We start from the raw sequence: 15,052 nt of genomic DNA, 5'->3' as shown, positions 1-15,052 counted from the left end.
ACTTGGGCAACATGGCGAAACCCCATCTCCACAAAAAAATTAGCCAGGTATAGTGGCGTGCACCTGCAGCCCCAGCTACTCAAGAGGCTGAGGTGGGAGGATTACCTGAGTCTGGGAGTCTAGGCAGCAGCAAGCTGTGATCACACCACTGCACTCAAGCCTGGGCGACAGAGTGAGATCCTGTCTCAATCAATAAGTCAATCAATCAATCAATCAGTAACCTAGCCTCAGATATTTCTTTATAGCAACACAAAAATGGACTGACACGCATCTCAATTGCAGAGTGTAAACATCCCATCCCCTACAGGGCCCAAGACTCAACTGTGCAACTTGTCACTTATGGAAACTTCTGTGAGCAGATCCAAGCAAAACTACCTTGAGCTGAGCTTCTTCTCCCAATCCACCAAAGATCAAAACAGTCATAGAATGTCCTCTCCCGTGTACTGGAGATCACATGAGATGACCCAAGTAAGCCAACAGGAAGCCAAAAAATGTGTGTTCTCACTTCTGTGCAGATTGATCACTGTGTTCTCAAACCCCACCATCATTACTCTCACTAGACAATGGCACAAGAACTCAGCAGAACCCATCAGGATCACGTGGTAGGGATCAGCATTTTAAACGGGTCTTGGCTTTGGGAAGGCTCTCAGGCGGAGGGTGTAGAATGTGGGGAAGGACTAGAGGGGCTTGGGGGTTGCGGGGTTGGGATACAGTGGAAGGATGTGGTTGACAGCCTGGGTTTGCGTCTCAAATTGCTAAATGTAAAACGTTGGTTAATTTACTTTATCTTCCCCAGCCTCTCGGTTTTTCTTATCTGTACAACATTTCATCATCATTATTGCCGTTCAAACCACCTGACATGTTCGACTGAACAGCAAGGGAAGCTTTGAAATGGAAACGAATATTAGCGACAAAGATTTCTATGGAGTCTTCCTATTTGCAAAATGTTTTCACGTATAGTTTTTTCTTAAAGCATTTTAGGCAGTGATTTTTCAAACTCTGCTCACTGAATCCCCAAAGGTCCCTGGAGCCTCCCCTTGGGGGAGGGGACCAAGGTAGGGAAGGTGCTGGGATGTGCTGGACTCCCATCTCTCATTTTGATTTTAATCTGAGTGGTGGTATGACTTTCATTGGTTTCATGTCCCTTTTTTCATAGAACAGATTCCTTGGCTTAAAACAAAAAAGAAGTTGGAAACTCACTGATTCCAAGAAAGTGGTGCAAGAAGAAAGGTGGTGACTGCTGCGGGCTTGACAGCCTCCCCTCTTGCTCAGAACAGCTCACCCATCCTGCTTTTTCTTTCCCCTCTGCTAGTTGACTCCCTGAATCACAGCTCAGTGACCAGAAACAATGTCCCGTCCACCCTCTCCAAAGCCCAGAGTCCAGGGTTCTCACCCTAATTCACCAAAACCCCAGACCCACCCTCACTCCTGGTGCTTAAGTCCTGGCATGACTCAGGCACTGGAGAGATGAAAATATTCACAGTCCGAGGACATTCCGGAGACTTGCTGCCTTACTTCCAAAGGGCAATGATTGTCATTATGCTGAAATGAACTGCTTTCCTGGTCGAAAAACATGTATTTTTAAAAAGCTTACTTTCACTCCTTTCTCTAAAATGAGAATCAACTTATAACTGTGGCCCAGTACCTTGAGAGCTTTCCCCGTTTTTGTACTTCGTAGAATCCTTAATAATACAAAAATTGCCCAGAGCATTTCACACTGAGTTATGAAGTCATTAACATTTCTGGGATAAACACAGTACCCCAGGAAAAGTTATTAGACATCGGGGGAAAATGAGATACATTGAAAAGGCCCGGTGTCTAGCAACTATAGACAGAAAAATTCACCTGTTTCTGGTTAAAGGCAGGAGAAATTGCTCTCCAAATCCCACATGCAGACGGAGTAGCCTTTTCTCAGCCAACCAACTTGGCATATTGGATATTGGTAAATTTTGAAGAATCAGCACCTTCCTGTCCCAAGGCCAGCAATCTTTCCAAACTCACGGCTCTGCATCCGCCTCAAGGTTCCTGGTATTTATGATTGTGTCAGCAACAGGATGGCTGTACCCCGACACCACAGTCTATCAGACCCATAATAAATTTTATCTGGCTGCACTGTTTGCTTTTAACTTAGCAGAGGGATCCATCCTGTTTGCTCCTTGCTTACCCCCCACCCACCCCACATCTCCCGTGTCCACCTGTCCTTCACAATTTTGCTCAGATGTCATGTGCTTCACGGAGACTTCCAAACAGTCTACAATCCATAATTTCTCTCCTTTTGATAAATGACTCTGGTATATTTTACCAGACATTTTTGTTTGGGGGACTTAAGCAGACAGTACCTTGATTATTCTCTAATTCTTTCACCTGCCTGCTCATATACGAGAATCAGGGTTCTAGAAGGAATCTGAAGGATTGTTGTCCAAAGTTGCAAAGAAACATCGTTGCCTCTCTGACTGCATCCCCAGCTAATAAAGATAAGCACTCATAAAGTTTATAAATGATCTCAAAAGTTCTGTTTCTTTTATTGTTATTATACTTTAAGTTCTAGGGTACGTGTGCACAACGTGCAGGTTTGTTACATATGTATACATGTGCCATATTGGTGTGCTGCACCCATTAACTCGTCATTTACATTAGGTATATCTCCTAATGCTATCCCTCCCCCCTCCCCCCTCCCCAATAGGCTCCGATGTGCGATGTTACCCTTCCTGTGTCTAAGTGATCTCATTGTTCAATTCCCACCTATGAGTGAGAACATGCGGTGTTTGGTTTTTTGTCTTTGTGATAGTTTGCTGAGAACCATGGTTTCCAGCTGCATCCGTGTCCCTACAAAGGACACGAACTCATCTTTCTTTTATGGCTGCATAGTATTCCATGGTGTATATGTGCCACATTTTCTTAATCCAGTCTGTCACAGATGGACATTTGGGTTGATTCCAAGTCTTTGCTATTGTGAATAGTGCTGCAGTGAACATACGTGTGCATGTGTCTTTATAGCAGGTATATACCCAGTAATGGGATGGCTGGGTCAAATGGTATTTCTAGTTCTAGATCCTTGAGGAATCACCACACTGTTTTCCATAATAGCTGAAGTAGTTTGCAGTCCCACCAACAGTATAAAAGTGTTCCTATTTCTCCACATCCTCTCCAGCGCCTGTTGTTTACTGACTTTTTAATGACTGCCCTTCTAACTGGTGTGAGACAGTATCTCATTGTGGTTTTGATTTGCATTTCTCTGATGGCGAGTGATCATGAGCATTTTTTCATGTGTCTGTTGGCTGTATGAATGTCTAGAAGAAAACCTAGGTAATACCATTCAGGACATAGGCATGGGCAAGGACTTCATGTCTAAAACACCAAAAGCAATGGCAACAAAAGCCAAAATTGACAAATGGGATCTAATTAAACTAAAGAGCTTCTGCATAGCAAAAGAAACTACCATCAGAGTGAACAGACAACCTACAGAATGGGAGAAAACTTTTGTAATCTACTTATCTGACAAAGGGCGAATATCCAGAACCTACAAAGAACTCAATCAAATTTACAAGAAAAAAAAACAAACAACCCCATCAAAAAGTGGCAAAGGATATGAGCAGACACTTCTCAAAAGAAGACATTTATACAGCCAAGTTCTGTTTCTTCATGAGTTTTCCTTAGCCTAAACTGTACTGGGGTTGAGTCCTGCTTAGTACCCAATGAAACCCTTTCCAGAAAGATGAGATCAAGGACCAAGGTGCATCCAGGCGAGAATAACCCCACTCTCCCATCCTGAATCTGCAGCAGACATTACGGATTCACACAATGCCCTTTTCTTCTGAGGCTAGACTCAGCTTTGGAAATCTTCTCATTAAAGTTCTCCAACAGGCCATTTCCAATTGCTGTTGACACATGAATTAAAACATATATTCCATGTCCAGGGCAGTCCGTGGAAAGCAATTCAACTCCAGGTGCATGTGATTCTTGAAACATCCATTAAAGCTGTAGCACTGGCTGGGAGCAATGGTTCACGCCTGTAATCCCAACACTTTGGGAGGCCAAGGCAGGCAGATCACCTGAGGTCAGGAGTTCGAGACCAGCCTGGCCAGCATGGCAGAACCCCATCTCTACTAAAAATACAAAAATTAGCCAGGTGTGGTGGCAAGTACCTGTAATTCCAGCTACTGGGGAGGCTGAGGCAGGAGAATTGCTTGAACCCAGGAGGTGGAGGTTGCAGGGAACCAAGATCACACCACTGCACTCCAGCCTGGGAGCCAGAGCAAGATTCTGTCTCAAAAAAATAAAAAATAAAAAATAAAATAAAAACTGTTCAATGCTCAGATTTTCACCTCTTATGATATCCTCCGTCTGCTCCAGACACCAGGCTGTCTTTCCCAGGGTGGGTAGCCAGTAATAAGGTTTTTAGCCTATGGAATCTTTAGCAAGTGCCTGTGCAACTCAAAATCTCTGATTCTATGAGTGTTTTGAAACTCATCTATGGAGAAAGTTGTGCTCTACATTCTCCTTTGAGCCTGGCAGAGCCAGAGCTGACCTCACTCTCCTAAGCCCCACTGTCCTCCACCTCCATTTCATATCAGCCATATCCTGAGACCCTCATCTTCATGCAACCCTACTTGTCAAACTAGATCTTGAGTTTGGGGCCTCCCTCTTCTGACTCCAGCCCCTTTCTCCCTTCTTCAAGGAGCAAACTCTTCGTCCTCCCTCTCTGGGACTTCCCATTGCTTGACTGGTCACCTAGTCCATTGGCTCCTGTTCACAGTCCATGAATGTCCTAGGCTGCCTGAAGTCTAGAACTGACCTCTTCAGTATTTCCCTCACCAGCATTACAGGTTCTATTAGCCCTTTGGACATTTGCTGTGACAATCCCCAACCCTGAGCCACCCCATGCCCCTTCTCCTCCCTGTAACATAATAAATAGGCTTGCATCTTACACTCATTGCCTGCACCAAGTATCAAATTCATCAAGTTATCATAATGCGAAGAAATACACCGGACTTGGCCAGGTGCGGTGGCTCATGCCTGTAATCCCAGCACTTTGGGAGGCTGAAGTGGGTAGATCACAAGGTCAGGAGATCGAGACCATCCTGGCCAACATGGTGAAACCCCACCTTTACTAAAAGTACAAAAATTAGGTGGAGCTGGGCATGATGGCACGTGTCTGTAATCCCAGCTACTTGGGAGGCTGAGGCAGGAGAATTACTTGAACCAGGGAGTTGGAGGTTACAGTGAACCAAGATCACACCATTACACTCCAGCCTGGCCACAGAGTGAGACTCTGTCTCAAAAAAATAAAAAACAAAAATAAAAATAAATTAAAAAAAAAAAAGAAATACACGGGACTGCAGCTTGCATGCCACGGAGAACTAATGGATGCCCTTCCCTGTTCCACATGTCTGAGATGCTTCAGCCTGGACTTTAACCCTCCCTAATTTGTCTATCACAATGTCAACAGTGATCATCTGTGGCCATACAGAACTCCAACATCAACTGAAAACAAGGAGAGCCAGTTTTCCCACTGTGGGACCAAATCAGGAACCCAGATCACCAAGGCAACTTGTTGAAAATAGAATAGCCTATAAATATGTGTTCAATGGAATGACCAAAAGCTCTCTGGGGCAGCCAAAGCAATCTCTTAATTAACTTGAACTAGGACTCCCTAATTACTGGAGCAGGCTAGAGAAGGCATCAGCTGTACAGGGCCTCTCCAGTTGGCTTGGGTAACATGCAGGCTAGAGCATGGTCAACCCAATCCAGGCATGAGTCACAAATAATTTGTTATTAGTAATGACCAAGGGTTCAACACTGAGTAACGACTTCTCGTCTTCCTGGTTTAAATCATTTGGAATGGATTTGAGGTTATCCATACCAAATGTCCTCTGACTCTCATTTCCCTACATTTTTATGAGTGGGGAAAGAAGGGGTCTGCCTGTGCAAGACAGCTGCTCATGTGAATGTCCCTTATCATGTGTGTCTGGGGAGAATGGATGAGGTCCTGGAGGCTCTGGTACTATTTTGATTTTTCAGATCTGTGAGCCACTCTTTGGGAAGAGACTAATAGTTTTCAGATGTGTATGCCTTATAGTGAGTCTCCACTGGAATCACAGGTGGTGACTTTTGACTTTGGGATAGGCAGGTTGAGGAGTGTTAAAGCTCAGGGCTGAGACAGCTCAGAAATGAAGAAGAAGGAAGAAAATCAATTGGTCCTCCACAAAAAGTTGAAGTCGGCCAGGCATGGTGGTTCACGCCTGTAATCCCAGCACTTTGGGAAGCTGAGGCGCATGGACCATCTGAGGTCAGGAGTTCAAGACCAGCCTGGTCAACATGGTGAAACACCATCTCTACTAAAAATACAAAAATTACCCAGACATGGTGGTGCATGCCTGTAGTCCCAGCTACTCAGGAGGCTGAGGCAAGAGAATCGCTTGAACCCAGGAGGCGGAGGTTGCAGTGAGCCAAGATCACGCCACTGCACTCCAGCCTGGGTGACATAAGCGAAACTCCGTCTCAAAAAAAAAAAAAAAAAAAAGGTCGAAGTCAGCCACTCTGATTTCTTTCTCCCTCATTGGTTCTCTCTTCCTTCCAGTCTCTGGCATCTTCTGGTACAATAGATGTTCACTAGACTATGAGCTCTGAGACAGTGTAGATGGCACCTGACTTGTTCTGTGTCATAGCCCAGCACTAGCATGGTGTCTTGCATCTAGAAGGTACTTAGTAAATATTTGTTGAGTGAACATTTTTCTTATGCTGATGGATAAATGTCCACAAACCTCCAGTTTACACTCCAAATAACAGTCCACAGAGCCTGAATTTTGAGAAAGTTCCCAAATCAAGATGTTTCCAATTCTCTACAACCATCAGGGAGCCATACTCCTTCAGGACCCTGCTGAACCCATGCAGGCCACCACTATCCAGCAAAATGTTGAGCAATGATGGAAATGTTCTGTATCTGCTCTGTCCAATATAGTAGCCACTACCTTCATGTCACTCTTGAGCACGTGAAACATGGCAGTGTGATTGGGGAAATGAATGCTGAATTTTATTTCATTTTAATTTTTACAACTTTAAATCTAAATGCGTTGCCATCACAGCTACTGGGTATGATCTTGAACAGCACAGACTTAGTCTGATGGGCACTAACCAGCTGCTTCCTAACCATCGGGGAATCTGGCTTCCAATTTGATCCCTGCCACTCATTCCCAGTAGCCCGAGTGTGGTCATTTGAATTTGCAAGCCTCAGTTTCTGCAGTTCCTGAAATGAGGATGATTGTTTTGCCTGTTCCCCCTACCTCGCCAGGTTGGTGGAAAGATCCTATAAGATGCTAAAAATGCTTTGCAAAGTTGGAAAAGCTGTTTAGATCTCAGTTATCAGTTTCCCTATGCTTCCCAGTTCTCATGTTCACATTTTCACCCTTGTCTCTTGATAGCACAAGGCTTAACTTCAAGGAGCAATAGAGGGAAGAGGAGTATCTAGCCCCCTGGTAACCTGATGGAGGCCATGCCCTCATGTTCAAGCCTTTTTTGGTTGAAAGTAATGAAAACTCATGCAAACAAGCACAAATAATAAATGGGGGTTATTATGCAGAAAGAAACATCTGGGGAATCCAAGGGCAGGCATCTTTGGGTGGGGACAAAGGTAGATTTAAAGTTCAGTTGGATCACATTGAACCCTCTGCTACGTGAGTTACTCATTGATGACCGGCCAAGGACCTGAGGCATCTGAACTTAGATCTTGCTTTATACCCACTGCATCAAAGATACGTATCTGAGAACAATATATGGAGCCAGAAATTACAATTTTCCATCTAGACACAACTGTCTGATTAGTATATTAGACAAATTACTTTTCTGTGTGCCTTGCTTCAGTTTGTTTTTCTGAAAATGGGTATGATAAAACATCGCACTAGAGGGAGTGTGTGATGGAAGAAGAATATATTAGGATGTCATCTATTTTAGCACTATAACAACATACCTAAGACTGAGTAATTTATAAAGAATATAGAAATTTATTTTCTCACAGTTGTGGAGGCTGGGAAGTCCAAGATCAAGACGCCAGCAGGTTTGGTGGCCTAGTGAGAGCTGCATTCTCTGCGGGAAGAAACGCTGTTCTCACATGGCAAAAGGTGAGGACAGCCGCTTTCATAAAAGCCTTAATCCTAACCATAAGGGAGGAGCCCTCTTGGCTTAACCACCTCTTAAAGGCCCCTCCTCTTAATGCTGTCATCTTGGCAACACCTAAATTTTGGAGAAGACACATTGAAAACATAGCAGAGGCCCTGATGCTCCAAACAGCTGAAATGATTTTATAAGGCTACAAGAAAGAAAAGTTCTCATTTTTTTCAAAGATATTCATCAGTAAACTGATCACTTTTAAAATTAGTCCTCCTTCTTACTTAACACCAGAATGATAGCCCAAATATTTACCATCCAGTATAACACAACATCCACCACCATTCACAGGGACTCCTTCTACATGGAACAGGGTCCTGGGTGCCCCTTACTGGCCAGGAATTTACCCTTTAGTTGCTCCATTAGGGAAGGTAAGTGGATGGGGAGGAGGCCCTCTGGGCATAGTTATTCACTAAAACTTAGAGTGTTATTTTACTATTTTAACAAGGGAAGGACTATACCAGTGCAATTGAATTGAAGAACAACCTGGCTTAAAGCTAGCATTAAGTCCCATTCCTCTATTTCCCCCAAAATGAAACAACATTTGTACTGTCAACCTCTTGCTAAGGGGAATTTCAAATATTGCAACTGATATATGAGTTCATAAAGTCAATGAAAGTGATGTAAAAGAATTATGTAAGTCACACTTCAGGCAAGACACTGACAAAAGATATGGCAGAATTTGACCAGTCATTATTGATAAAGATGATGATAAGAAATATGCTTCAAATGAGAATGACTGCAAAATGTAATGTTGTATCCTCGATTGGATCCTGGAGTAATAAAAGGACATTTTTGGAAGAACTGATGAAATCTAAATAAAGTCAGTAGACTTGAGTTGCTAGTAATGTACCAATGTGAACTTCTTAGTTTTGACAAATGTCCCATGGTTCTGTGAGATACTAACATTGGGGGAGACTGGGTGAAGGGTCTATGGAACTCTGCATACTCTCTCTGCAACTTTTCTTTAACTCTAAAATTGTTCTAAAGAGAATGATTGAATGTCAAAGAATTAAGAGAGGTCTTTAGAGTGGTTCATAAGACCCCTAGATATTTCTGTAAAACATGGCTTCCTTTATGATATTGCAGTGTATATCCTATGTGAAATAAAGAATGAGTATATTCTAGTTTGATGGAAAAAAAAAATGCCAGACTTTTTAAGGCCCTGACTTGATTCATTTTCTATTAATTCCAAGAATTAGTGCCTATTTGCCATCAGAACCTAAATTTTGTTAAATGTAAGAAAACAAATTAACTTTCATAATTTTTAGCTTCATTTTTCAAGGCAAAGTCACCATCCTAATTAAGTGAATGCACTTAAAGTCATCTTTTCCTGATCTCAATGACATGTGAATAACTGGCTATGTAGACTTCCGCCATTCCCATCCCATTGTGTGTGAACTTGCTCCCCATCCCCAGCTTTCCAAGTAGAATTATCTGTATTACTAGTGGAGAGAGGGATGTGAAAAGTCCAAAGGAGACGAAATTGCTTTACATAATAAAGGAACTGACAGACCCTGGAAGTGCTGCTAAGTGAAATATGATGTCACTTCACTTTATCATCCCCAGGAGACTTTCAGGGAAATCAACGTTTCGCATCAGTGCTTTGGAGGAGGAGTTGGTTTTGCTTTGAGTTTTTATGAGACCATACGGTGACACTGGCCTTCAAGCCAAATGCCAGCGTGTTCAGTTAAATGTTGAATACCCCTGCAGTTAGTAAATCCTGAGCCCCTTCCTCTCTTAGATGAGCCTGCAAGGAAGATGGGGCAGGCATTACCACCCTGTTTTGTGAAGGTGAAACTGAAGCCCCGTGGGGTTAAGCAGGCTGCCTCCCTTGTTTATGGACTGTAAACACAAATGCCTTCGTAGCCAGGGAGAGAGCTCTCAGGCTGAGTGATGCAACCATGGTGAACAAGAAAAGATATGCTCCATCCAAAGGGGGTTGTCACACAGAAAGTGTGTCCAGTGCAGCCCACTCTTCTAATTTTTCAAAAGAGGCCAGGACTCTGGATTTTTAGATCAAACTGCCCCATGACTCTTTGTTGTGTTTTGTTTTTAACATAAAACAGAGTTACCAAGTAAGCCAAGTCTGTGGTCTGTATACTTCCATGGGATGCCACTTTCCAATGTCTGGATGGGGAAAATATTAAAACTTGGGTTAATCATACTCAGGTTCCTGCCACTTTGGAAAATAAATTTACTTTGACCTAATATGAGTGATCTCTACCTTGTCCTCTACATGTTAGTAAATTCTGGGTCACTGTGTATTTATATATCCATAAATGCATGCGTATCTCTAGAGAGAGAGATTCTAACTCCCAGTTCGGTTTTTCAGTCCTCTCCCTTCTTCATCATTCTTTAAAGCCGCATAAATAATTAGATGAACAAGGACGGGAGCTCTAGGTAGGGATCAAATGCAAATTCTTAACAAGAACTTGCACAGTTTCTAAGGAGTAGGCAACAGACCCAGGCACAAATATTTACCCCTCTACTCAAGTGTATAAGCTAATTATCTTTTTCAAAGAAAGTATTCAACTGTAGCTCTCCCAAGATCCAGCTACTTCCAAGAGTTCTTGAGTTTTCTGTCAGCTGATCTCAAGGAAATGTTAACCATTTATCCTACGCTTCAACTTCCCCCAAGGATGTAGGAAGTAGCTGCAAACTAGCCAGTTTTTTGAGCTAGCAACGGCAAAGACAAAATAGATACCCAATGTAATTAATGGGACAGACCAATGAAAAGGAAACATTTCTATGATGATGATTTGTGGATATACAATAAGCTCTTACCTGGGGCGTATGAATATGTGTTCTTCCCATTTTTATTAAGAAAAACACTGAGGTCAAGGCAAGTTCAGTCCCAAACAGTGAAGGTGAATCTTGAGCTTGCATTTTCTAGTGAGGCAGTGCGGAAAGGCACCTGGGCCAGGACGTTAACCCAGAATTCACTGATAAGCCAGGCAGCCTTGAGTAAATTACTCAACCCTTCGTGCTTCCTCTAAAACTTGCCAAGAGTTAGGAGAATAAATGAGATTTGCCCTGGGGAGGGCATTCAGCATTTCAGAAGACCTGGTGCCCAACTGGGGCAAAACTTCGTTGCTATCTGAGGCTAAAGTCTCACCACTCGTATTACAAGTGTTTCTGTCTGTTGCCAGCCCTTGAGTTATGGGTTCTAATCTCTCTTCATCCTCAAGTTTCAACCCCACAAGAAAAAGACATTTGTTTTCCTTTTCTTGGGCTGAATGGTTAGATAACTCCTCCGTCTCATCGTTAAAGGCGGCCTTCTATGTCACATTGAGATGTTTCGTCTGATGATTGGGAGCAACCAATGGAAACTTACACTTACTCGCCTTGACAGCCCACAAATCAGACTTCAGGGCAGAGGCCTGTTAAGGTAGTTGCCAGCCTCTCTCATACAGCATAGAACATTTCCTCCAAAAAGCAGAGTTTGACAAATGGGCCTGGCTTACATGACCTTATGCTAGAAACCAGTGACTCCACAGTCTGTGTCTCAGGGATATCCTCTGAACCCACAGGCTCATTTGCTCACATAAGACCTGTGAATTCATTGGTGCTCACAAATACGAAGTCCACCAAAAAGAACTAAGGTATAACAACTACAAATATTTATACATATACTTCAGATTTTAAGGACCCAGAAAATCAAACATAGATGAAGCTATTTTTCTGTTTGTTTTAAATTTCAAATTGTCTTTCAGATACAGGAAGTACACGGGCAGATTCATTACATGGGAATATTGTGTGATGCTGAGGTTTGGAGTGCAGATCCCATCACCCTGGCAGTGAGCATAGTATCAGATAGGTAGCTTTTGCACCCGCCCTCCCTACCCTCTAGTAGTCCACAGTATCTATTGTTCTCATAGTTATGTCCATGTGTGCTCAGTGTGAAGCTATTTGTCTTTACCTCCTGCTAAACTGCAGTGTCGACTCACCCTGGGCAAGTGGGGGAACAGCGAAGTGACATGTTGCTTAAGGTCACAGTCATCACACTGCACAATTCTAATGGGAGCTGCTCACATTGTCTGGAGTGGTGCTTTGCTCAGCCTGCCCAGCCAGAAGTGGCAGCCATGCTCTTGGGTGTGGAAAAGACGGAAGGAATGGGAAAGGAAAAGAGTATTGGGTTGGAGGGGTGCCTACTGGCAGGCTGTTTTCACATGTTATTGGCTGGCCAATGAGATGAGAAACACAGGCTCCTAACTAACTGGGTCACTGTGGACACATCTTTATTTTTATAAGCCTGAGTCACTCACCTTTAATTGGGCTATATGACCTGTGTCATAATGTACTTTAAAAATGCTTTATCACAAACAATGTGATTCAGCGTGTACAGAAGTTAACAGTAATCTACATCCTAGGGGCAGTGGCATGAAAATAAGTATCCAAGATACGTGGTTGGCTGGAAATATTGAAGAGACCTACCACCTTGCATTAATAAGTTGCATGAATTTGGCCTGCCCTCTAACACAGTCCCTTGCAGAACAATGCCCCAGCTTCACTGGCCTTCTAGCTCTGCTCTGGGAGATGCTGGCCTCTAAATCTGTGAACCGTGAAGTTGGCTGGTCCTGGAGTGTGCCAATCATGCCAGGGACACATTGGAGAGCTGGAAGACGAGTGCAGCAATGCCTGTCCATCCCATGCATTGAGCGACCCATCAGTACCTTTAGAAAATTATATCAGCTCATTAAAAGGTGACCTTCTTCAGATGGAGGGGTCCCTTTAAAGTTTAATAGCACCCCTTTTCCGTTTTTCTACAGAAGTTGCTTCATACTTGCTGCAGTGATTCAGCAGGAAGCAAATCACAAGATTATGAGTCTTGTGCAGTAGTTATTTCCATCCTAATGTGAGAACCATCCATTTTTGCAGCATCGGGTCATTGGAGACCACCGTATTATGAGTGTTTCACACATTAGAAATTGGCAAACAGCAAGTTACATACATTAGTGCTGCTCCCATAAGAAAATAAATCAAATAAGGAATAAGATTATTAGATGACCAATTAAATGAAAGGACTACCCAGGCATTGTTAGTAAGACAATTAATTGTAGGTTTCTACTCATCTTCATACACTTTGTTGCCTATTAAGACAATGAATGGATTCTCTAAGATTGGGTCTAAAAACATGTTTAATCAGATAGCAAGGAATCATTATTTTTATGACTTTGTGAAATGCATATTTTTTCCAACCAATTTTGAATCAGGCTTTTCAAAGTTTAGGGGAAGGGAGTACAAAACCTTTCACAGAGCTCTAATTGAAATCAGAAATTTAAAGAAAAATCTCATTATAAAAAGAATCATTTGGGGAAACTAACACCCAAATCTTTCTTTGATTTGGAAAATGCCTTGAATGGAGATTTCTGAGTTGGGGGATTTGTTTTTTTCTAGATTTTCTCAAAGGATCTCAAATTCTAAGAACTAACACGCAGACAAACCACAAATTACCACTTTGAGATTTGGGGTTTTTTTTTTCTTTTCTTTTTCTTTCGTTTTTTTTTTTTTTTTTTTTGGTCTTTTAAAGAATCTTCTCAAAAAAGTGAAAAAGTGGGCTCCTTTAATTCCAAGTGACTAAGAATATGGGAAGGGAGGACCAGAATGTATAAAAACCATAAAAATATGCAAAGGAGAAATATAGACTTCTTATGAAATTCAAAAGTACGAATGTCTCCCTTCGTGCCTGGGAACTTAAAAGAGACTCGTTTAGGATCAGTTAAAGGAGGCCCTATTTTAAACAACTTTTCTTTGTGCCAGAGGTGGTATGGGCTAAAAACACAACTAGCTTCTGAAAGGGTTTAGATAAAATCCTGGGAATATATTTATGCCACATTATTACGGAAAACTAAGGATACTCAGAAGACATCCCTTGGCTTCTTTATTGAAAAGAAAAAAAAAAAAGATTGAGTCTCACTATGTTGCCCAGGCTGTTCTCAAACTCCTGGGTTTAGTGATCCTCCTGCCTCTGCCTCCCAAAGGGCTGGGATTATAGGTGTGAGCCACCTCGCCTGGCCCCCTTGGCTTCTGATGCCGAACCCAGCCTTCCTGGACCCCCAGGCCACTCAAAGTGCCCAGCCCTGTGCTCTGTGAGTCTCCCTCCCACCACACAGAGCACATTCTTCTACTCATCCATCTCTCACACTCAGGTGTATGCAAGAGTGGTGTCACCTAAGCCTATCAAAGGACCTTACAATAAATTTGGGACCAAACTAAACATTGATACCAGACATTTTTCACCACAAAATGCTCTAAGATCTTTCTTATAATCTTGTTATTTCTCTTCAAAGCTGCCCCTAGAAAGAAGCTCAAGATGTTCCTCCTGGGGCAGAGCAGCTCCCCCACCACTCTTGTGTCTGGATCATGTCAATTTCCACAGTGCTACTGACTTGATTAGCTTGATGCCTTTGTCACAGAGGTGGCCAGGAGGTGGCCAGAGGTTGGTTTTAAAGAATGTCCTTTCTTCTCCCCCATGTGCAACACCCACCACTTTTCCAAACAGTCTATAGAGTGTTGTGGTTTTCATTGCAAGCTCTGGAGACAGATTGTCTGAGTTGGAATCCTAGCTCCACCACATGCCCACTCCATGACCTTGGGACAGTTATTTAATGTCTCTGTACCCACAATACTTCATCAGTAAAAGGAGGATAATTATAGTGTCCTTTCTGTAAGATTGTCATAAGGTCATCCAAATGAGATGACCCATATGAAATGTTTAGTGTATTACCTGGCTTCTAGTAAGAGATTAATAAGCATGTATCTGTCCATATAGGCTAGGATATGCTGCAGTAACAAAAGAGTCAAGATATCAGTGGCTTAAAAAAACAAAGTTGTATTGTTTATCCATGCTACATGCTCATCCAGGTAGACAGGGGTCTCTGTTCAT

This window comes from Colobus angolensis, unplaced genomic scaffold (genome assembly GCF_000951035.1).
Source record: "Colobus angolensis palliatus isolate OR3802 unplaced genomic scaffold, Cang.pa_1.0 Scaffold185, whole genome shotgun sequence".
Taxonomy (NCBI): Eukaryota; Metazoa; Chordata; class Mammalia; order Primates; family Cercopithecidae; genus Colobus; species Colobus angolensis.
This window is presented reverse-complemented; position numbering follows the sequence as displayed.